This window comes from Ictidomys tridecemlineatus, chromosome 13, assembly GCF_052094955.1.
Source record: "Ictidomys tridecemlineatus isolate mIctTri1 chromosome 13, mIctTri1.hap1, whole genome shotgun sequence".
NCBI lineage: Eukaryota > Metazoa > Chordata > Mammalia > Rodentia > Sciuridae > Ictidomys > Ictidomys tridecemlineatus.
Window position 1 is genome coordinate 55,781,140 of NC_135489.1, and position 24,006 is coordinate 55,805,145.

General features: G+C 36.5%; 1 protein-coding gene and 1 pseudogene across 9 annotated transcripts in view; one reads left to right on the plus strand and one right to left on the minus strand.

The window, feature by feature from the left end:
- The window catches only part of Ptprm (protein tyrosine phosphatase receptor type M), an 807,906-nt gene that overhangs the window by 614,487 nt on the left and 169,413 nt on the right, over positions 1–24,006 (plus strand). The window lies entirely within an intron of this gene.
- On the minus strand, positions 21,020–23,867 carry LOC110599287 (actin-related protein 2/3 complex subunit 1A pseudogene; annotated as a pseudogene).

The following is a 24,006-nucleotide window of genomic DNA, read 5'->3' on the forward strand; positions in this document are numbered from 1 at the left end:
GAAATGAGCCGTGAAGATAAGGGGAAAAGACTGCAGACAAAGGGAGCAGCAAGCAGAGAGCCTGCAGCCACTGTGACTGAGCAGAATGAGCAAGGGACAGAGTGCTGGGAAGTGCATGGCAGCTAACGTGAAAGCTGGTGAGAACAGATAGGGCAAAGTAGCTATTGTAAGGACTCCAACTTTTCTCCTGGGTGAAGTGGACACCCACTGGAAGATTCTAAGAAAAACAATGACATCGTCTCATGTCTGTTTTAGAGCAGAAGAACTTCCTGCACTTGTCTCAAATTCCTTTTCAGAGACTAAATATCACTGCTGTGTTAAGAGTAGATTATAAGATGGCTAATAAGGAGACAGTTGCAGCAATACAGGCAAGAGATAGTAATGACGGTTGGTCCAGAGTGGTAGCATGAGTGACACCTGGTCAGAGATCAGCTATATGTTGAAGGCTGGAACCAACAAGATTTGCTTATAAATCAGAGTGTGAGAGAAAGCGAAGAATCAAAGATATCAAGTTTTTCAGCCTTAAGAACTACAAGTACAGATTGGCCATTTTCTGAGAAGCCTATAGAAGAATGAGATCTGGAAAGGAGAAAAAAGAAGTTAAGAATGAGGAATTTGAGGGTCATAAATTTGAAATCTCTGTTTGGCATCTGTCATGGATTTAATTGTGCCCTTCAAAAAAGATGTTAAAATCCTAACCCTTACTATCTTAGCATATGACCTTATTTGAGAATAGGGTCTTTATGGAAGAAATCAAGTTAAAATGAGGTTATTGGGGTGGGTTCTAATCCAGTAGGATTGATAATCTATAGAAAGGGAAAATTTGGGCTCAGACACATAGAGAAGACGGTGTGAAGACATACAGAGGAGTGGCAGTGTGAGGTAGATACAGAGACCGGAGTGATACTACAACAAGGAATATCTGGGCCACCAACAGCTGGAAGAGACAAGGAAGGATCTTTCATCTACAGACTTCAGAGGGAGTGTGGCTCTGTCAACACTGGGATTTGGGACTTTAAGTCTCCAGATCTGGGAAACAATATGTATCTGATATTCTAAGCTACCAAATTCACATCCCATAGGAAACCTGGGATGTGAGCTGAACAAGAATAAAGGTGAACACCAGGCAGATATAAAGACCATTTCTGAATGAATGGGCAAAGATTAAAAAGAGAAGGGGAAAGAAATCATCATCTCAAGCAATTTATGAATAGTGCAGAAAAGAGCCTTATGAACAAAGCAGTCAGAGCTGAAGCAGCACCTATCCTGAGGGCAGGAGGCAGGGTGGTGAATTCAGAACAATTTCAGAGAGAAAGTCTTAAAAAATGAATGGAAATTGGGGAGATAAGAATATGAGGAAAGGGCAAATAGGAGGAGAGAATGTCATATTCGAAAGCAAATCTGAAGATGACAGTGAATGTGTGGTCAACTATTGGTGCATTGGTGAGCAGACCTGGAAACTACTCCCTTCACCATCTAGGATCATTTATAGTAATTACCATTTTTTTTTACCCATTTAATATTTCTTAGTCACTCTTCAATACATGTGTATAATTATGCACACATAAATTATATAACAAATTATATGTTTATATATGTAAAAATCTTTATAAAACACATATTAAAATTTGCTAACTGACATGTACATTTTTAAATATAGAACAAAAGCACATTGCTTTTCTTCCCCCTCTGCCTGCTTCTATTCAAACTTCCTTCTTCTAACTATTAGAACATCTCCCTGGTCACTTTTAGGTCAATCCCTCATCTCTGAACTTCATGCAATTTTGTCACAAGTATTTCAGCAGGCCAACTTGAAAATATGAAACTCATGCTCTAACATGTTTCATTTGTGTCTGTGGCAAATATATACCACTATGAAGAATGGTATGATGAGCTTCATAAGACTTGGCATCCTGTCCTCTTGGCTGTGTATTATAAATATTTCAACATGGGGTTTAGAGTTTTTTTTTGTTTGTTATGGATATTGTATCACAAAGATAAGTTACCTATATTGAGTATATTCTGCAAGGTAATTTTTATACACAGATTTTTCTTAAGTGCTTTAAGCAACCATGTCATGGCTTAATATGATAAGACCTCAGAGTCATGCAGCTCAGCAAGCTTCAGAATATTATCAATATATGAGCAAGTGCTCTGGATCTATGATGTCTGTAATACAGTGCTATGAAAGCCTACAACCACATCAGTAAGGGACACTGGACACAATCAATACCATGCTAACTAATTATGACCCTAAAGAAATCCCACATATCCAAAGTTCTATGAACCAGAGAAGATTTTTATTGGAAAAGGGAACTGAACACACCTCCCTGAGGCAGAAGCTTATTTAGGAGCAACAAAGAGAACTGATGCTTTCTTGGGATGTCTTCTCCAACAGTGGCATGTTTGCAGAAGTTATTTAAAAGAATTTGTTATATGACAGTTGTCATTGATATGATGAAAAGAATAGAGAAATCACAGTGAGAAAGAAGGTTGTCAGTGTGACATCTGATTCTTGACTTATTCAACTGATGCATACCTGTCCTAGGGGCTAGGGTTATCATAGTGAGTGAACAGGATGGGTAGACTTCCATCCTAGGGAGGGCAAACAACCTAAAAGAAATAAATATATAAAAGGAAGGTAAAATAGTAGCGTGTGCTATGCAGAAAATTAAAGAGGGATGGTTGATGGTTGCTTTTGGCCAGGTAACAGGGGAGGCTTCATGGAGACACTGGGGTTTAAACAAGATCTGAGTGATGAGAAGGAACCAGCTCATGAAGCTGCAGAGAACAGTAAAAAAAATACAAAGAATGGAATAAACTTATGATTAAGGAAAAAACAAAAGCCAGTGTATCTTGAGCATGGGAGGTGTGCAAAGAAGCAGTAGGGACAGGTCCCAAAGGGTTAGATTACAGGGCTTTATAAGCGAAGAATTTATGTTTCACTCTAAGAAGTAAAGCTCTGGCAGCAGGAGAGCAACCCAAAATGGTTTACAATCCTCAAAGATTCTCTTGACTTTTGTGGACAGGATATGTGGCCTGTGTATCCCCAAAAATTATAAGTAAAGTTAAAATACAAGTAAAGACGTTATCATTTTGGGATAAGATGGATTTGTGTATTGAGAGACAGGTTCCATTAGAAACCACATGAGTGTCCAGTCAAGAGGGAAGGAGAGCTTGAATTTATAGGGGGAAAGCAGGAGCAAGGGGTGGAATGAAGTAAATTGAATTTTTGGTGGCCCTGTTGGTTACACAAGTTGTTTTGAGCAGTTTTTAGATTGTGGCATGTTCATATGGTAACTATACCTGGTGAGTTGCTGGGGGCTCTTCCAAGGGACTTACTTGGAAGCAGTTAGTCTCTTGGTGCAATCAGGAAGTCAGCAGAAGTCCCACAGTTGGAAATTATCATAATGGGATCTTCTAAGTTCATTCTTCCCAAACACTATCCTTTATCTGGAAAGTAAAGACTGAGTAACTATGTCCTTGAGGTAAACTGCAGCCCATCAAATGTAATTTCTGAAGCTCACAGATAAGTTTTGCTTTCTTGACCAAATTGCTGCAATCTTTATATTTTATTTCCCCAAGAGGTAGGTAGGTATCTTCCTGTGGTGAGGCTGTTGCAATTGGACCAGGTGGGAGAGGGCAACAGGGTATTAGTGGTGGTGGAGATGGAACAGAGTAGGGAATTCCGGGTTGTTTGGAACATAGATCAGAACCTTAGGGCTGACTTCAGTGTACCATGTGGTGAAAGAAAGAGTACTGGAACCAGAAGTCTCCTCCCACATCAGGCAATACAGAAAGCTCTGCTCTGTAACTCCAGGTATTAAGCCTGGCTGTGTACTGTCTGGGGTGAGGTATCAAAATTACTTTGGGAATTGATTGCAATTATATTTCCCTATAAGAATCTGAATGCTCCAAAAGGTTTATTTACCTTCAATTAACAATCACTGCCATTATGTCTGTTTTGGCTAAATGTCCAGGCAGCAGGAAGAAAAAAAAAGCATAAATAAAGTGATACTGTTGCCATAGATGGTAGTTTTAGGTAACATCCCAGCACCCCCAAATCTAGTAAGTATTACGCCCCTTCTGAGAGTTGGTACCCCCAAGGTACCCTGAAAAGACAAGCCTTAATCATTATGGGGCCATGATAAATGTGAAATTTTAGGACAATCAGATCCATGTTCCTCTTATAGTTTCATCTCCATTCCATAACTTAGAAAGGGTAAAACTCCATATAAACAGCCCATCAATAGCATATCTTAAAATAGTATTTTAAATAGTTTTTGAAATATTTAAAATAATATTTTAAAATATTTTAAATTGTAGTAACAAATAATGTGTCATATTTTTCATTTACCATTGTTTATGTGGTAGAAACTTTTCAAGATCTTCCATTCCCAAAATTTCATGTAGATGCTTATGAATGCATTTTCCCTATAGCCTGGCCCATTGAGAGTCATTTTCCCATATATCTAGCATGAGAGACAATTGTTCAAAGTGTTTCTGGGGTTCTTCAACTGTTTTTGTTGTTGTTTTTCACTAAAAGCCCAAATCTCTTATATGGTTCTTCTTTTCCAAAATTTGTTGTTTTTCTTTTAAATTTCTTTATTGGTTCATTTTAATCATAAATACTAGTGGGATTAATTGTTATATATTTATACATGCACACAGAATAATTTGGAAATTCTTGGTTTTTAAAATAACATATACATTTTGATTTCATTGTTTGTCTAACTGGTTTACAGTCCACCTCCAAGGCATATGTGACCTGTTATTTCCAGGGTGTGTGTCTTAGCATTTTATGGGATATTAGACATTTCATAAAAATGGGTGATTTTTTGGCAGAGATTTTCATAGTAAATGCTGTTAACTGACACACTTTTAATGCTCATCTAGAGTGACTCCTCCAGTGGAGCAGAGATAAGATGTTGGGGAATAGAAGACTGTCCCCTCTGGAGAATCTCTCAGGGGGGTTCTTGCTCACACACTGGATGAAAGGAAACAAATATATTTCCCCCAGAACTGTGTTTCTTTTGGAAACAACATGGCATAATGTTTGACTCTTTGTCCATGTTTAAACTTTCTGCCTTAAAAATACATATCTCTTTCATTTAACCATGGCAAGGTTAATAATATTTACACATACCTTCTTCCACATTGTGAGACATAAATATAAGCTGGGACATGCCAGCTTGTTGTTTTCTAAATAGAATCAGTTTGTCTTCGGTTTAGCTGAAATTGCTGCAGAGTACACTTCCTCCTGGGATCTGAATGCAAAATAACTGAAGCAGATTGAAGTTGGCAGTGACTAATGAAGTCTTGGGCAGAAGTCAGCAAGTCAGTGCATTTTTCCTTATTAGGAGAAAGAGGAGGAACCAGAGCCTCTTAAGATCCAGGCATTTCTTCTTCCCCACTGGGAGAGGGGATTCAAACACAAATATTCTTCCTACATTCTTTCCAAAGACATCAAATTCATAGTATACAAATTTGTTACATTACTGATAATTCCCAGCCAGCTTCCTTGTTTAATGAGCCATTTGAGTTGCCTAAAGGTATTCTACATAACAATAATTTTACTCAGTCACATAAAATTTATGAAGGGGGGGGGGAAATTAACATGAATTAGAGTCCTGGTAGTTTCTTTGATAACTCCTTCTGTAAGCTGACCACCTTGTCCCACCTGTGGTGCCCTGGAAAGGTCTGCCTGAGACTATCTAGCCTTGCTCTTTACTGAGTCTTAATACATGCTAGTGTGGCTTCACTTTGGGATCAGTATTCATATATTTCCATACATCACTTATATATCTACACCTTTATGTCAGGAAATACCAGAGTGATTTGTTTCTCTCCCGATATGTTTTATTTTTGTACCTATTTTTTTGTAACCTTTTAAAAGGTTTCAGGGATCTGTAGTATCACATGGCACTTAATGGATTATGCATACATAGTTTGTTTGCTACATCTCAAAATCTGTTTTGAAAGAAATCAGTGTACTCTTCTCTGCCTTCGCTTCGGTGCTCTCAGCCCATGCCCACACAGAGAGCAGCAAGATTTGTGTTTTCCACCTCATTAAACTGACAGCAGAAATTAGTTGTGGTATTAAAAACTAAAAAGTTAAATTACAGCTACACGTGTCCTCTATGCAATGGGGCGTGTGGAAGATGTTTGATTTTAATGTTTGCTATAATGGAGAATTTAAATTACAATGTTTGTCAAATCTCTAATCTTTGTTACAGAGCAGAATATTAATTACGCTTTTAACTATGAGAGGTAAATAAAATGAGCATCCACTGCAAGCCCAGGGGTAAATTGCAGATTACTGACAATGTGACATAATGCTCTAAATGTCAGTTTTGTCAAACAAATTTAGAGGAACGGTTAAACTATTAGCTTCCTGTTGTTCCAGGGCCTTTCTTACAGCAAGTGACTGTTTTGAGCAGCAGGGATACTGTGCCTTATGGAAGACTAAGCGAGTTAAATTGAATAAGCAAGATGGATGAGGAGACAAGGCCGCAGACTCGCTCAATTAGTTTATAACTGTCTATTAACTTCTGCAGGTCATTTTGAATAATCAACAGATTAACTCTTGCACTTTTGTGGGGGAAATAGGGAGTCTTAGGAAAGGAGGGTGATGTGGTGCTTAGTGGATGAAAACTACTCTGGTTCTCATTTTTCTCTGTCTTCTTCTACTTTGCTGGGTCTATGTGTGAAGCTTTGGTGATGGTTGAAGAGCTGTTCAGGTTTAAAGGAGAAGAATGAGGAGTAACATACCCCTGAGATTGCTCCTAGTGGTTCTTGCACAAACAATACCTGCCTGTCTCCAAGGAATAAGTTCAATTTCAGTTGCTGTGGCTTTTTCAGAACCTGTACTTGGGAAGAATAGTGACTCTGGGTTCTTCGGACTCAAGACTAAAAATTCTTCCTAAATGACCATAGCCAGGGTTTTCTCCCTTTGACAGCATGAAAGGACCCTTAGAGAGTTGTTGTTTCACACAACATGACACAGAACCTCACAGCAAGTAGAATTCACTCTTGCTTCCATGAAAGATTGTTCTTATTCTCAGTATTTATGAAAATTCTAATCTGCTAATGCTCACCTTGTGAAGTCACTGAGGAAGTGTAACATGGTATGACCAGTTGATTATTACCAGGAAGAACAGCAACATTCAGTATGAAATCATTAAAGAAACATAGTGAGAATTAAAGGGGATCAAAGGACATAAAGAATAGAGGGGGAATGAAAAATAAGTGCAGAAAAATGCAGAGAGTGTGAATGATTATTTCAGAGACTTTACTGTCTTTTCTGAATTTAACGTCCTTAACTTGTACACCAACATGCAGACATGACGTAATGCCAGCCACTCATCAGAATTCTTTTGTGTATCTCAGAGCAGTTATTAGATACTCTTGCTTTTCAACACACACACACACACCTCACAAAGGGAATCATTTATCTTTTGCTGTTTTGAAAGACTAAGAAATTTAAGCTTGATCCTCCTATTGGCAGGTTGGAACATTCCCCTTGTGGAACTATTCATTTAGAACCAGTTGTCAAGAGAGAATCAAGAAAAAATAACATATATAGTATATGGGGTTCCTAAATGAGCATTATGATCTTTTTAGTTCAGAAAGATATAGTTACTTCTGAATAAGTCTTCGTTGAGAGAAAGAGCCAAGTCTTGATCTAACTGTTAGATGTCTGTTTTGACATGTGTCTGTAATTGCTGATTCACTCTTTAATTAGGGTTTTTCCTTCGATTATCCCTTGAATTACCTATTCCAAGATCATTAATTTCTTCATTGTCTAATGTTTCGCTGGACTAAATGTAAGCATTTCTGTGCTGATAGATGTTATTAAATACTGCATCTCTTTTATAATTATCAGCGAGAACCATCAGATTGAGGGCATTTCATTTCTTCATCAGCCCACTTGATGAAGCCCTCAGGAGGTAAGATCCCAATGAGCAAAGTGAGAATAAACAGGTAAAATAAGAGTCCAGTGATTGCCCTTTCAAAACAAGGCATTTGGCATATCTTAAACTTGAAATCTTGTTCTGCTTTTCCTCCACTGAGCTAATTGCAGACATTACCAAGTGTTTATTTTGCAAACTACAATTGGAGGACTTTGCCATGGAAGAGTAGGCAAGGAATGGAGGAAAAGTTTATCCCAATTATAGCCCAGAGTTTATTCACTCACTTTTGTCTATTCCCTGGCACTTTACACTACCAGTAGCATAGCCTGCTTTCTTGTTGCTATGGTTGTTGCTGTGGTCATTTTCACTCACCCTCTCTGTCCTAAGGTTTGAGCTTCTCAGGGGTAAGGACTAGCATCCTCACCCTGTATCCCAAGCACTTGGTGTAATGCTGGGTTCCTGGGGTTTTTTTAGGGAAAATGATAATATCTGGATGAATACATACTGGAAAACATTAAAGGACAGTTTTGTGGATATCCAGGCTCCTGGATAACAAAAAGCAGTGTTGTTTCAAATGATATTAAGCTGTTAGAAAAGGCATCTATACCATCTTTCTTCCAATTGAGCCCCTATCAAATATCTGTGCTTTGCCTGTTTCCCACTAATCCTCATAATCACAAAGTAGATTATATGTTATTCACAATGTTCATATGAGGAAACCAAGTCTTAAAAAGTTTCAGTGCCTTTTATACAGAAAGCCAGAACTAGCCAAGTTATGGGGTAGGGTCTCTCCTATTTGCTCAGTGAAATAAGTTTTCATCTGAGAGGGGACAAGGAGGTGCTAAGAGAGGTCAGAGAATGTAAGAGAAAATGAAATATTAGTGATATTATTCTCCTGCTCAGTTGACTTCCTATTCAAGAATATATATATATACAAACATCTCAGCTTCACTGCCAAGGCCTGACACAAAATGACCGCAGAGTTTCACTCTAGACAGTTCATACCTTATTTGTTTTTCTAAAAGAGTAGTTGGCTAATTAGGAATGTAATATAAAAGCATATGACAGTCTTTTAAGAGTTAGTTCTTTTATCTTGTCAAAATGAAATATAAGGAGACCTCCAGTCTGTAGCTTAGAATTGGATATTTTAGCAAAGGTTTTCCATCCTCTTAGTATAAATCAGTCTCACATATTTCAGGTATTGTTCAAAGAACTCTCATTGTTGTTCCAGACATCATAAGCAGAATGAAATGCTGAGCATTCTCTTCATCATGCTGGGCAGACAGACCCTTCCACAGCACAACATCCCTTTGCCCAGCCATCAGCGCATTCCAAAGTTCCATGATAGAAAAAAAAAAAATGAATCGGACTAAAAATGACTTGGGCTTATTTTTGCTGTACTGTCCCCACAGGAGTCTTACCTGTTCAAACTGCTAAAACAACACTTCATACCCTTCAGGGATTATGATTTATATTGAATACCACTGTCTGTCTGCTGTCGTGTCATTAACCATGGGGAGGGCACGCATTTTAGCAAAATCATAAATCTCCTCTTGGTATATATAGTAAATGTAAGGAAAGCTTTCAGATTCTTTCTACCAGCATTTGTTCTCCCTTAACTCTGATGTGAGTGAAGAGCGCCATCACATGACACAGAAGAGGTCATTATATTTGAATTCCTTGGGTTGGGGACAGGGTGGCTTTGTCTTTGCATCAGAAATCAAAAGAAAGTGCAGTACTGCTGGGGACACACATCCCCTGAAAGGTGCCAGCACTGTTTCCAGACAGCTCCCAGATAAGCAGATGGCTTTTAAATGATGAAACCTAATTTTTATAAAATGCTAATGAGTTAGAGAAAGATAATTTGAAAGTCTGCCATATATCACAGGAAATGTCTTTTGTGTCTGTATCCTTTGCTCCTAAGAATCACGTACCTATCACCTGGGTGAGCTCAGTGTTTCTCTCTCATTTAAACCACGTGACCACAAGAAAAAGGGAAAAGGAGAACCCTCATTCATGATGAAACAATTAAAAAGAAATTTATATTAATATATTTAAAAATCAGCCTTACGTCTGCCTTTTGAGCTATGCATTTCAAACCTTTCACCAGTGACTTCCTGTGGTGTGACTCTCAACTCATTTCTTTATGAATTTTCACTGAAACTCAGAAAATTCAGATTGCCCATTTAAAAGTTGTTTCTGACTGTGAGCTTGTCACGTCTGGGGTGCTAGAAAAAAACTAATGAAAATAGTGGCAAACTGCATTTTGTCTCTAGATTCATGCCTGATGTATTTGTGACTCAGGGCAAGTCACCTAACCTTTTATGTATGATTTTGTGTTTGTAATGTGGAATAGTATGGCCCATCCTTGGCCTGTTTGTTGAAGAAACCATTCAAGCTGTAGAATTTCACATTCTAATCTTGGTTGATATATTCTCATAATGTCATTTAACATATCCTTTTGTTATCTGTATTTCCAGTGAACTGGTTCTAGAACTATATATGTAATCAGATTCCAGTTTTGTGTTTGGATGGAAACTTTCATAGGTGGTTTTTGGAACTTCCTATTACTTTGCATCAGGAAGCACATAATGCCGAGATCGATTAGTGGATTGTGGTTTTGCCAACCTCGTCCATCTATTATGAAGTTCCACATCAGCCTTTCACTTAATAGGTTTTTAAGCTGCTGCCGATGATTACCTAAATCCATTATTTTATTAAAGGTTTCAAAATGATGACATCTTAATTCTATCATCCATTCTGCATTTATGAAGTACTATTCTCTACTCAACTAGTCCCCCTCAAATGCAGTTCATATAGGATAAATTTCTGAAATTCTTTCCCCACATTAAACCAGTTTAATAATAAATCAGTACCATAGGACTTTATAAGATTTCCAATAGTGTCATGATGAACTCAGGGATTCAAGTGTATGGGACATGTTTTCATATTTAACAGTAATTAGTGTTTGGATGTTTAGAGTATTGCTTCTTCAGCCAACCGGAGCCCCTTTAAACTATTGTCTGTGTTTTGAATGACTGAATTTTAAAAATATCTTATTTATTTTATGTGGTGCTAAGGATTGAACTTAGTATGTCACATGTGCGGAGGCAAGTGCCCTACCATTAAGCTATGTATGGCACCAGCCCTTGAATAATGGAATTTTTGAGAGGCTCTGAGGCTACAGGATGTCTTTTTAATTCATCTTGTGCATTGTCTGCCCATATTTGAAATTGGCTATTTTTTCAAGAATCCTTGGTTTCTTAAAGGGAAAAATGATGTTTAGAAACCACAGTCTGACTGTAAGGGGTGATCATTGAGCCCAGATGGCTATTGCTTTTAGACCTACACCAGCCACTTTTACAATCTTTAACCCCAGCAGTGTCTGCTTAAACATCTGATGCCAACTTCTAACTTATCCTCTTTATCTGTTCACGAGGAAGAGAAAGGCTATTATATATAGTGAAATCTAAGAAAGTATCTTCATGCCCTCTGGGGAAGGGAAGCCTTCAAACACAAAGAATTGATAAATTTGTATACTTCAAAATTAAAAACTTTTGTATATGAAAAGACACTATCAACAAAGTTTAAAACAAGTAAATATTAGAAGGTATTATTTCTAATACTCTATTCCAAAGTACTAATAGCCTAAATATAAAGAATATGTTGATATCAATAAGACAACACAATCCAAAAGACAAATGAATATAAAATAGGAAACTATAAAATAGCATTCACTTAGGATAAGTCAGCAAGAAAATGTGTCTGTGTTGGGAAGAGCTGTTGATATGTAAATATGCATTTTAGAAATGCCAATTGATCATGGAATGCCCATAAATGATACAGTATTAAAATTTTGAATATCCCTGTTATACCATTGCTGCTTTAACAAGTTACTACAATATAATGCTGAAAATAACACAGTTATAGTTGTGGAGGTCAGAATTCTGACACAGTTATCACTGGAATAAAATCAAGGCGTCAGCAGGGCTCTATTCCTTTCTGGGAAGCTGCAGAAGAGAATCCATTCCTTGCCTTTTCCCACTTCCAGGAACCACCTATATTCCTTAGCATGAGGCCCCTTCCACATCTTCAGAGCCAGCAAGGGTGGGCTGAGAGCTTCGCACCCATTGCACTGACCTATTGCTGTTCTTCCTCTTAAAATGTTATGCTGACATATCAGCCAGATAATTTAGGATGGACTCCCTATCTTAAGCTTAGTTCATTACAACCTCCATTCTAACTGCACCCTTAATTCCATGTTGCCATGTAACATACAGTCATAGGTTCCAAGGTTAGGAGGTGAATGTTTTCAAGGAGTCATTCTGCCCAGCAAATGAGGTCTGACTCCAACACAAAAGGACATTTCTTCCTAAAAGGCTAAAGTTTGCATATCTGCCAGTTATTAGGGCCCCTTAAGAAGTAGATTCTATTTGCTTCTGCTAAATTAACCAGGAGTTTTGTTTTTAATTCAGAATATAGTCTTAAAAACAGTTTCAACCTATATGTTTATGAGATTCTTGTTTACTTAATCTTGTACATCCAAGGGTTTGCCTGGATTTCATAATAATGCCAGTGCTTCAATTAGGGTCCAGAATATGCAGTTTTACTGAATCCCTATTGGCCAATTTTATGAGGCAGAGGCATTCCTAGGTTTTCTAGTAAGCTTAACAGACATCATCAAGAGGGAAATGGGAGTACCATTCCAATGTGACATGCATTAAAAATCCCTCTTATTCTCACTAGTATTTATAGTCTGATACAGGATCAACCATATACCAATTTAGTCTTGCTGCAGAGTGACATTTTTGAAACCATTAAATTTCAAGATAATGTGCACACATGGAATTTAGCAGCATAAGCTGACTGTGAGCAGGGAACTGCTATCACTAATGTCACTGTATTCTCAGTTCTGCTCTACTGTGGATTATACCAGTTTCATATTTCTTTTGCCATTACTGATTCCAGTCCCTCTGGATTCATATTGCCCTGATGTGAGAAATAAAACTAAACAAAATATTACTAAGGATGACAGATACTGCATCTATTATTTTTATGGCTGGGTTTTTTAGTGTTTAAAAAGCTTCAGTTGGTTTGGGAAATTACATTTTGATACTCACAGGAGCCATGAGGGACTCCCAAATGGAAGGTGTTTTTGTCAGGTGGGATCTATATGCAGGTGGATCTTGGAGGGCAGACTGTGTATGTGTTTATATGTCCTACTGCAGCATGTGTTCAGAAGAGCCTAGATTCAAACCCAGTCAAACTGTTATAGAATGGGAGCTCAGCCTCCTGGTACAGAGCCAGATATAGACTCAGGTGGAGGTGAGGCTATACTGGACATCAAGGAAATTTTCCTGGGAATGAAAGATAACTGAGAGAAAGAGGTAAATGCCCAGAAACATGATGGGGGGTGGAAATGATGACGAAATGTAAATTGGGATTGACCCAAAGTTCTTACATAAATAATGTTATATTCAAGTTATAAAAGGTGTGTGTGTGTGTGTGTGTGTGTGTGTGTGTGTGTGTGAGTAATTCATCTTCATTATTTCATCATATTCCTGGTACATTTCCTGCTGCTATAACAAAATACCATAATAATCCAGGCATTTTATAAAGATAATACATTTATTTCTCACATCAGTTCAGTATCAAGGTGGTAACATGTGTCAAGGGACTTCTAAGTGTATGATAACATTCTGATGGCATCACAAGATAAGGCAGAGCAAGCCAGCTTACTTAGATATCTCTTTGTTTTCTAATAAAACCTCTAATGGCATCATGGACCCCACCTTCATGACCTTGTCTACTCCTTTTAACTGCCAAGGGCCCACTCCAAGTACCATTAACATGAATTCAGAGACTCATCTTCTAACACATGAACTTTTGGAAAACACATTCAAACCATAGCAATCACTTAGAAAAGTTCAAATATCCATGACATACCCATGGGTATGTCATGACATACCCATGACATGATTCTGTGTTTTCAACTACCTAAGTCACATTCTTTCAACAGCTTGAAAACTGGTAGAGTGTGGGTCTATGCCAGGTATGCTCATCACCAAGTCCTAAACCAGGAGCCCTCAGAGCCATCGACTATGCATCAGTCATTGTCTCTCCATCTGACTGCTGCTGTGCCTTCTCCTCACACACAATGCCATTCATCACATATTTTTTATAAAATAAAAATATTATGACCAATTATGCAATCAATAATAAGAACAAACAAATATTTGGTGAGTACTCACCAGGTGCCAGGTACTGTTTTAGGACAGGGGATGAACACTAAGCAGAAGAATTAAATAGCACTGTCTTTACACTGCTGGCTATTAATGTGTGCCTACAGGCTTAGTAAGATACCTGTTGACTGAGAACAAAACAGTGTCTCCCAACCTAAGATGAGAGATGCTTAGTAATCAGAGATCCCATTGAAATTTAAGGGTAAGAAATTTTTCTTTTTAATTGATCAAAAAGTCTACTACTATTAGAAAATTTTAGGGAGTCCTGATCCTTCCAGAATATAATAGGCTTTCTTCTTAATATTTTAGTTCAAAAAGTAAAGTTGTTTAATATATTAAGGTTATTAAACTTTTTTTATTCTCACATGTCAATTTAACTTAGGATTCCATGAATTTTACTGTAATAAATAGCAATATTGGTCTCCTTTTATTGTAGCTCATGATAATGATGGCCATTTCAGAGGCTCATATTTGTTTCATGATTTGGGAGTGATCATAGGTTGCAACCCATGTAATTTCAACTTGTTTTAGACTACTTAACTACTAAGGTCTACTTCTTAGGCCTGAGGACCTAGGACAACTTAATGTGATTGCATTAGTTTCCTTCTAAGAGAGAGATAATAATAGTAATTTCCTCACTGGGCTGTTAATAAGAATTAAAAAGCTAATGAATTTAAAATGCCTGGCTTATCCAAATCCTGTGAATTTTTGCTAATTATTTTCAAATTGTCTTTTTATCACCTGTTGTAGTGCACATTCAAATTGAAATAATTAGAGGTCCAAGTGTTTTTTCCTTAAAATTTTAACTTTTAAAAGCATATGGTAATTCACACAGATCTATCTTTATGGTGACAGCCGCTTAATCATTTAGGTTTATTCAGCTGAATCTTGGCAACTGAATATAATGTACGCATTGTTTGACTCAACCAATAACTATTTCATTCCTACTGTGAGAGAAATTAAATACATTTTGGTTCCAGCTCCTATCCCATAGCTTAATTAAGTCTAAGCACACACTTAATTACAAAAGTCAGGACCAGAAAGTCATTTGTCTTTCATTCTTTTGTCTGTATGTAATTTTCATATCTGTAAGTTTTGCTATCTTTATAATATTTAAGTGAAAGGTTCTTTTTAAATGAAAATGCCGTTTCTTTGAAGCACTTGAACTTCAGTTCAGTGCTACAAAGCCATTGCTCAGGCACAGCTCCTTGCAGCAGAGCCTACAGGGACAGGGATAGTTGTGCTCTGGGGTGAACTGTGTCCTACAACCCTGAGTGGCAGTGAACCAGGTGTGCAAGCAGCATCCACACTGAGGATGACCCTTGATATCTCTCCCCTGGAATCCACTGGTAATGGTGGCAGATGTGCCTTCTCACCCTGCTCCTCCTACATGGCCACCCACTTCTGCTGGAGAGAGGAAAATTGGAGGAGGAGTTGTTTCCTTCCTCCATGCCTCCAGATTGCCTTCTTTCACTTATTAATATGCATTTAAGTTTCTTCTATGTCAAGTCATGGCTTTATAATTCATTTTTTAGGATACTGAAGTTTGAACCCAGGGGTGCCTTACTACTGATCTACATTTTTCAGTCCATTTTACTTTATTGTATATTTGAGACATAGCCTTGATAAGTAAGGTCCTTTGGACCTCACTAAGTTGATGTGGTTGGCCTTAAACTTGGGATCCTCCTGTCTCAACCTCCTGAGTCACTGGGATTACAGGCATGTGCCAACTATAGCCAGATTTAATTAATTTTTTTAATGTCGAATAACATTCCATTGTTTGGATGTCCACATTTTTTTTTTATCTATTCTCCTACTGAAGGATATCTTGTTGTGTTTAGATTTTAGCAAGCAGGAATGAAGCTACTATAAACATCTGTGTGTAGATTTTTGAGTGGATTAAAGTTTTTAGTTCATTTAGATAGATACCAAGAAGATTGGTATTTACTAGAACATTGCTGAATCTTATGGAGTGAATACATTGGTTTTTTAAGAAGCTGCCAAATTGTCTTCCAAAGTGAGTGTTATTTTGCATTTCCACCTGCAATGAGACTTCCTGTTGCTTCACATCCTCACCAGGATTTAATGTTGTCAATGTTCAGATTTTAGGCCATTCTGATAGATGTGTAGTGGTATCTCATTGTTTTAATGTGCATTTATCTTGTGGCACATAATGTGGAGCTTATTTGCCATCCATATGCCTCCTTTGGTGATGTATCTGTTAAGGACTTTGACCAAATTTTTAAATTCTGTTATTTATATTCTTATTATTGTGCTTTAAGAGTTCTTTGTATATTGTGAATACTAGTTATTTATCAGATATGTATTTTGCAAATATTTTCTCCCAGCATGTTGTTTATCTTGCCTTGAATGTGTCTTTCACAGAGAAGTAGTTTTTAATTTTAATGAAGTCCACCTCATCAGTTCTTTCTTTCATAGATCATGGCTTTGATGTTTTATCTAAAAAGCCATTGCCATCTTAATTTTCTCCTATGTTCTCTGCTCTGAATTGTGTAGTTTTATATTTTACCTTTTGGTCTGTGATCCATTTGTTTTTATTTTTTATTTTTTGTTATTGGGGATTAAACTCAGAGGCACTCAACCACTGAGCCACATCCCCAGCTCTATTTTGTATTTTATTTAGAGACAGAGTCTCACTGAATTGCTTAGTGCCTCACTTTTTGCTGAGGCTGGCTTTGAACTTTCAATCCTCCTGCCTCTGCCTCTCAAACCACCCACCTGCTCTGTGATCCATTTTGAGATAATTTTGGTAAGAGAGTATAAGGTCTCTATCCAAAAATGTATTTTTGGCTGGTTGTTACACCACCATTTTTTGAAAAGATTGTTTTTGCTTTGTTTGTATTACCTTTGCTCCTTTCTCAGAGATGAGTTGGCTATATTTATGTAGGTCTCTCATTCTCTGAGCTCTCTCTGTTCTGCCAAAAAATGTATGTATTATTTTGCTCATACCACAGTGGCTTTATTACCATAGCTTTATAGTAAGTTTGGAAGTTGGATAGTGTTTGTTAATTCTCTGACTTTGTTGTTCTTCAATATTGTGTTAGCTATTCTGGGCCTCTCTATAGTTACTGTAGAATCCATCTGTTGTTGTCAACAAAATAAATTGCTAAGATTTTAATTGAGATTCTATTGAATCAATAGATCAGTTTGGGAAGAACTATATCCTAACAACACTTCTTCCATTTATTAATTCTTTGATTTCTTTCATTGGAGGTTTTTAGTTTTCTTCTAAATATTGTACATTCTTGTTAGATTTATAATAATAATTTCAGTTTTGTGAGTGCTAATGTGAATGGGATTTTTGTGTTGACTTTTAAATTCCAATTGTTCATTACTGGGATAGAGAAAATAGGTTGACTTTAGTCTATTAACCTCATATCCTAAAACCTTGCTTATTAGTTTGATGAGCATTTTGGTTGACTACATTATCTACATAAATAATCCTGTTACTGGTAAACACAAAGAATTTTATTCCTTCCCTCCTATTATGTTTTATTTCATTTTCTTATCTTATTGAATCAGCTAAAACTTTCAATAAATATTGAATAGAATTAGAGAGAGGGGATGTCCTTGTTTGCTTCTGATCTTTTTGAGAAAGTTTTTAGTTTCTCAACACAATTATATCAACTACAGGATTTTAGTAGATGTTCTTTGTGAATTGAAGAAGTTTCTCTCTAGTCTAGGTTTCTGACTAATAACCATTGTTGTTATAAAACAATGGTTTTATAATAACTGGATGTTGGATTTTGACAAGTTTTTTTACTGTGTTTATTAATATGATCATGTAGTTTTTCCTTCATAGCTATTTGATGTAATGGGTTACATTCATTGAGTTTCAAATGTTGAACCAACCTTGAATAGATGAAATAAATTCCATTTGGTCATAATGTATAATTTAAAAAAAAAGAATCCTTGGATTCAATATACTAATATTTTATTGAAGATTTTTTTCTTGTATGTGTATGACAGGTATTGGTTCCAATTTTCTTTTCTTATAATGTATAATTTTGCTATTAGGATAATGCTGACCTCATAGAATAAGTTAGAATATACCTTCTACTTCCATTTTCTGGGAGAGATTATGGAGAATTGGAACAATTTCTTCCTTAAGTATTTGGTAGTATTCAGCAGTGAACCCATCTGAACCTATAGCTATCTAATTTGGAAGATCATTAATGGGAGAGGGTACTAGACATTTAATGCAGGTGTAATTTACCACAGAACTACACTCCAGCCCTTTTTATTTTATTTTATTTTTTTGAGGAAGGGTTTCATTAGTTTTCTTAGGTCCTCACTAATTTGGTGAAGCTGGCCTTGAACTTGCAATGCTCCTGTCTCAGCCTCCCAACCTGCCAGTATTACAGGCATGTACCTCCAACCCCCATGCATGGTGGAATATTATTAATTATTGATCCAGTGTCTTGAATAGATACAGATCTAGTCAAGATTGTATATTTCTTTTTGTTTTGAGTATTTTCATATTATGACCCTCAAGTTCTTAGCCCATTTCGTCTAAGTTCTCAAGTAGGCATGGAAATGTTCATAATATTTCTTATCATTCTTTTAATGTCTGTGTGATCTGTAATGATGTACCCTCTTTCATTTCCAATTTTCATAATTTGTATATTCTCTATTTTTCACTTTCCTGGAAGCTTATTAATTTTATTGATCATTTCAAAGAACCACATTTTGGTGGGTTTTTTTTCCTATTAATTTCCTCTTTTCCATTTCATTGATTTTTACACTAATTTTTATTTTTTTCTTTTCTTGTGCTTCCTTCAGCTTTTCTTTTCTTTTTCTTCTTATTTGAAAGCTTAGATTATTTAATTTATGTTTTTCTTTATGAATACATGTATTCAATGTTATAAATTTCACTCTATGTACTACTTTTGATGCACCCCACAAAATTTGATGCTGTATTTTTATTTTCATTTGGTTTTAAAAAATTTAAATTTTTTTTGAGATTTGTTCTTTGATCTGTTGTTTTTATTCAGATGTTTTGAGATTTTTGGCGATCTTTTTTGAATTTTAGTTTAATTCCATTTTTATCTGAGAGCATACATTACATGATTTCTATTCTTTTAAAATTTTTAAGGTATGTTTTATGGAACAAAATGTGTTCTGTTCTTCTGAATGTTCCCTGTGAGCTTGAGAATAATGTGTGTTCTGCTGTTGTTCGATGAAATAATCTAAAGGTGTCAGTTATATCCAATTGATTGATGGTGCTGTTGAGTTCAGCTGTGTCCTTACTGATTTTCTGCCTGCTGGATTTGTCCTTTACTGACAGAGGGATGTTAAAGTTTCCAACTATAATAGTGGATTCATCTATATCTCCTTGTACTTCTATCACTTTCTTCTTATATATATATTGATGCATTGTTAGAGGTTCATATCACTAAGGATTTTTAAGTATTCTTGGAGACTTAACCCTTTTGTTATATTAAATGTCTCTCTTTATCCCTGATAATTTTCCTTGCTCTGAAGTTTTTTGCTAATTTTAAAATAGCTTTTTCTAATTTTCTCTTGATTATTATTTACATAATGATACATTCCCCATCTTTTTTGCATTTTTTTAGTTGTTGATGGACTTTTATTTTATTTATTCATTTTTATGTGGTACTGAGGATCAAACCCATTGCCTCACACATGCTAGGCATGTGTTCTTACCACTGAGCCAAAATCCCAGCCCCCACCCTTTTGTTTTTTTAATCTATACGAGTCTTTATAATTATGGTAAGTTTCTTTTAGATAATATATAGTCGGAGCTTGTTTTCTGATCTACCCTGTCCGTCTCTGTTCTCTACTTGATATGTGCAGAGTGTTGATATTTATTGATCTGTTAATAACCTAACATGTTTTGGGGGGGCAGGTTATTGTTTGTTGACCATGTTCTCTTTGTTGCCCTGTTCTTTGTTCCTATTTTAGTCTCCCACTCTTTTTCTGTCTTAATTGAACATTAAATCCTATTCCATTTTCTCTACATTCTTAGCTTTTTTTTCTCTTTTAACTTTTCATTGGTTGCCCTGGAGTTTGTAGCTGTCATTTACAATTAATGCAAACCTAACTTCAAATAACAGCATACTATTTCACAGTTAGTGCATGTTATTTTAATAGCAAAGTATTCTTTTTTCCTCTCTTCTGTTCCTTACATCATTGCTGATTTTATTTTACTTATTAAAAATCCATAGTCATCAAATACTTTGTTGCTATTATTATTTTGAGTAAATTTTTATCTGCTACATCAACTAGATATATATCTTTACTTATTCCTTTTCTAAAACTCTTCCTTTCCTTATGTACATCCAGGTTTCTGTTTTATATCATTTTCTTTCTTCCTGGGAACTTCTATATTTTTTATATTCAGGATTTTTATTTAATTTTATAGTGAACAATGAAAATACATCCTTTAGCATTTCCTTTAATTTAGTGTGGCAATTTTTCATAATAAACTATTCAAAGAGATACTTTGGTCAAGACAAGTGAACTACAAAAAAGAAATGCTACTATAAAACCAACACTGTCACAAATTTATATTAAAACAAAACACAATATTTGCATGATGTTGTTTCCAGTGTTTCCTTGGGACTGGCCTCAACATCATGAAATGGCAGAGCAGCAAACAGCAGAGACAAAAAGCAGCAAATACCAGTTTGTCATTTGGGATATAAAGACATGGCTGCATTGATGCCAATAATGCAAATTTTCAATAGTCTTGCTTGTTCTACTTAAAAGTAGACACGTAAGAAGTGCTATTCTAGGGCAGCATCTCCAAGGTTGTATTAAGGTCCTTGATCTGTGTTGCAGAAGAATTCCATGGCAGACATATTGTGCTGGATGCCACAGTCAATTGTAGTTAAAGGGTGTTTGGCAGCTGTCATGACCAACAACTACAACACTATTCTTTGAAATAAATAATACATTCAGGAGTGGATGAGCTTAGATTTCAGAACTGAGACCTGTACTTTTTGAGGCATCAGAATGGAACCGGTACTTTCATGACTGACCCAGGCCAGGCAACTCTAACTGGCAGAGCAGATGACCTAGTAGGCTCAGTTACTGGTGCCTCTGCCACCAGAATCTGACATAGCTGACCAAAAGGCCACTTTTCATCCACTTCTTTATTGTAAGCATAAAGCACTGCTTTTGAAGTTGCAGAATCCTGCTGCCAACAAAACCTTAGTGAGATGCCAATCCCACTTGAGGATCATGTATTATATCTGCTTTGAAATATGCTTGTTTACCCACTAGTCATTTTCAGATTCAAAGTAACAAACAAAAATGAGTGCTTATGAGCTCAGTCAATTCCTGTGATGTGTCTGTTGTGGTCCTTGAGTTCATAAAGTTTCACCCACTGGCTCTCATTTTGCTCATAGGTGTGTATTTTGTCATCATTTCTCCCGTTCCAGGTATAATAGGTGATTGGCAGTCAACTACCAACAAATTTCCTCAATTTTTATTTGTCTGAAAGAATCCATATCTTCACTTTTGAAGGACAGTTTCATAGGATACAATATTCTAGCCAAGTGTGGTGACACATACCTGTAATCCCAGCAGCTCAGGAAGCTGAGGCAGGAGGATTGCAGGTTCTAAGTTCACCTCAGCGACTTAGTGAGGCTATGAGCAATTTAGTGAGGCCCTGTCTCACTAATAAAATAAAATAAAAAGCTAGTAATGTGGCTCAGTGATTAAGCACCCTTGGGTTCAAACCCTCTTACCAAAAAAAAAAAAAAAAAGAATATTACATTATTACATTCTGGGTTGATGGCTTTAAAAAAAAACACTGAATATTTCACTCACTCTCTTCTTGCTGGTGTGATTTCTGAAAAGTTCAATGTAACTCTTAACTTTTTCCCTATAAGAAGGGGTTTTGTCCATCTGGTTCTGTCAGGAATTTTTTTTTTTCATCTTTGACTTTCTGCAGTTTGATGTGATACGCCAAGATGTAGATATTTTTTGGCTTTTATCTTATTTGGTGTTCTCTGAGCATCTGACATGAATTTTATGAAATAGTCATCAATTCTTCATATGTTTCTTCTATCCCATTATTCTCCTTCTGGCACTCCAGTATACATATATGTTACACCTTTGTAGTTGTCCCACAGTTTTGTAATTTTTTTTTTTTTTTTTTGGTTGGTTGGTTGGTTTTTTCAGTCATTTTCCTTTGCTTTTCAGTTTTGGAAGTTCCTATTGTCATGTCCTCAAGCTCAGAAATTCATTATCAGCAGTACTATATCAACTAATAAGCTTATTAATGGCATTTTGCATTGCCATTACAGTGTTATTTTGTTTGTTTGTTTATTTGGGGGGAGTACTGGAGATTAAACTCCGGAGCACTTGACCACTGAGCCACATTCCTAACCTATTTTGTGATTTATTTATTTTTTTTATTTTTTTTTTAGAGACAGGGTCTCTGCCGCAGCCTGGCTGGCTGCAGCAAAATAATTGGGGGGTGACGAATAACTTGTGAACGTTGATACAGCAGGAGTAGGAGCCCTTTATTGTAGGACAACAGAGCTATTTATACATTCCACACAGCTTATCTTAATTAGCATAAACTAGATACATCAGTCAACTAATAAGGAATCTCCACACTTAATGGCTTGCTTTTGTTACTTCTCAAACCACTCCCTCTGGCATTTTGCCAGGCACCATCCAGACTTGTTTACGAACTCTAACATTCCCCTGGCAAAATACCAGGTGTTATTTTGACTTGTTTACAGACCTTAACAGGTCTCACTGAATTGCTTATTAGCACATCTATTTTACTGAGGCTGGCTTTGAACTCGGGATCCTCCTGCCTCAGCCTGAGTCACTGGGATTACGGGCATGCGCCCCTGTGCCCAGCTACAATGCTTTTTATCGCTAGCATTTCTTCTCTGTTCTTTCTTAAAATTTCCATCTCTTTGCTTATGTTGCCCAATCTGTTCTTGCATGCTGTCTACTTGACCTATTAGAGCCCTTAACATATTAAGGTTGTTAACATTAAAATATTATGGTTACTTTAAATTCTCAAAATCTCTACCATATTATAGTCTGGTTGTGATGTTTGCTCTGAGTCTTCAAACTCTAATTTTGTCTTTTAGCATACGTTGTAGTTCTTCCTTGATAAATAAACATGATATATCGGATAAAAAGTACCTCAGTAAGTAGACCTTTAAATATAACAAGGGGACAGGGGAGGTGTTCTAAAGTGCTGATTTTTTCTCAGACTTTTAGTGAGCATGCTGTTGGACAATGAACTCACAGATTTTCTCAGGTCTCCCCACCTTCACCCTTAGATGGGACACAATAGTTAACATGATGTGGATTTTGGTATTTCCCTTCCTCCTTATTAGTTAGGTACTAATAAAATTTCAGCAGGGTAGCTCTGGTAAAATATTTTCCTTAAGGGAAAGCCTTGTGTAAAAGCTTAGTCAGCTTTTTGTCACTGTGACCAAAATTCCTGACAAGAACAACTTAATGGAGCAAAAATTCATTTTATGCTTATGATTTCAGAGATTTAGTTAATGATCAGCTGACTCCATTGTTTTTGTCTCAAGGTGAGGCTGACTCCATTGTTTTTGTCTCATGGTGGAATTGTGTAGTGGAGGAGCATTGCTCACCTCATGGTGGCCTGGAAGCAGAGTGAGGTGTCGTAGGGAAGATGAGCCTTTCCACAGAACACCCCAAAAAACTCACCTCTTCCATCCATGCACCACCTGCCTATAGTTGCCATGCAATTAGTCCATTCAAATTAGGATGGACTGGTTAGGTTATAGTTCTCATAAACTAAATCATTTCATCTGTTTAATTAATAGGATCTTTGGGAGGACAGCTCATATCCAAACCGT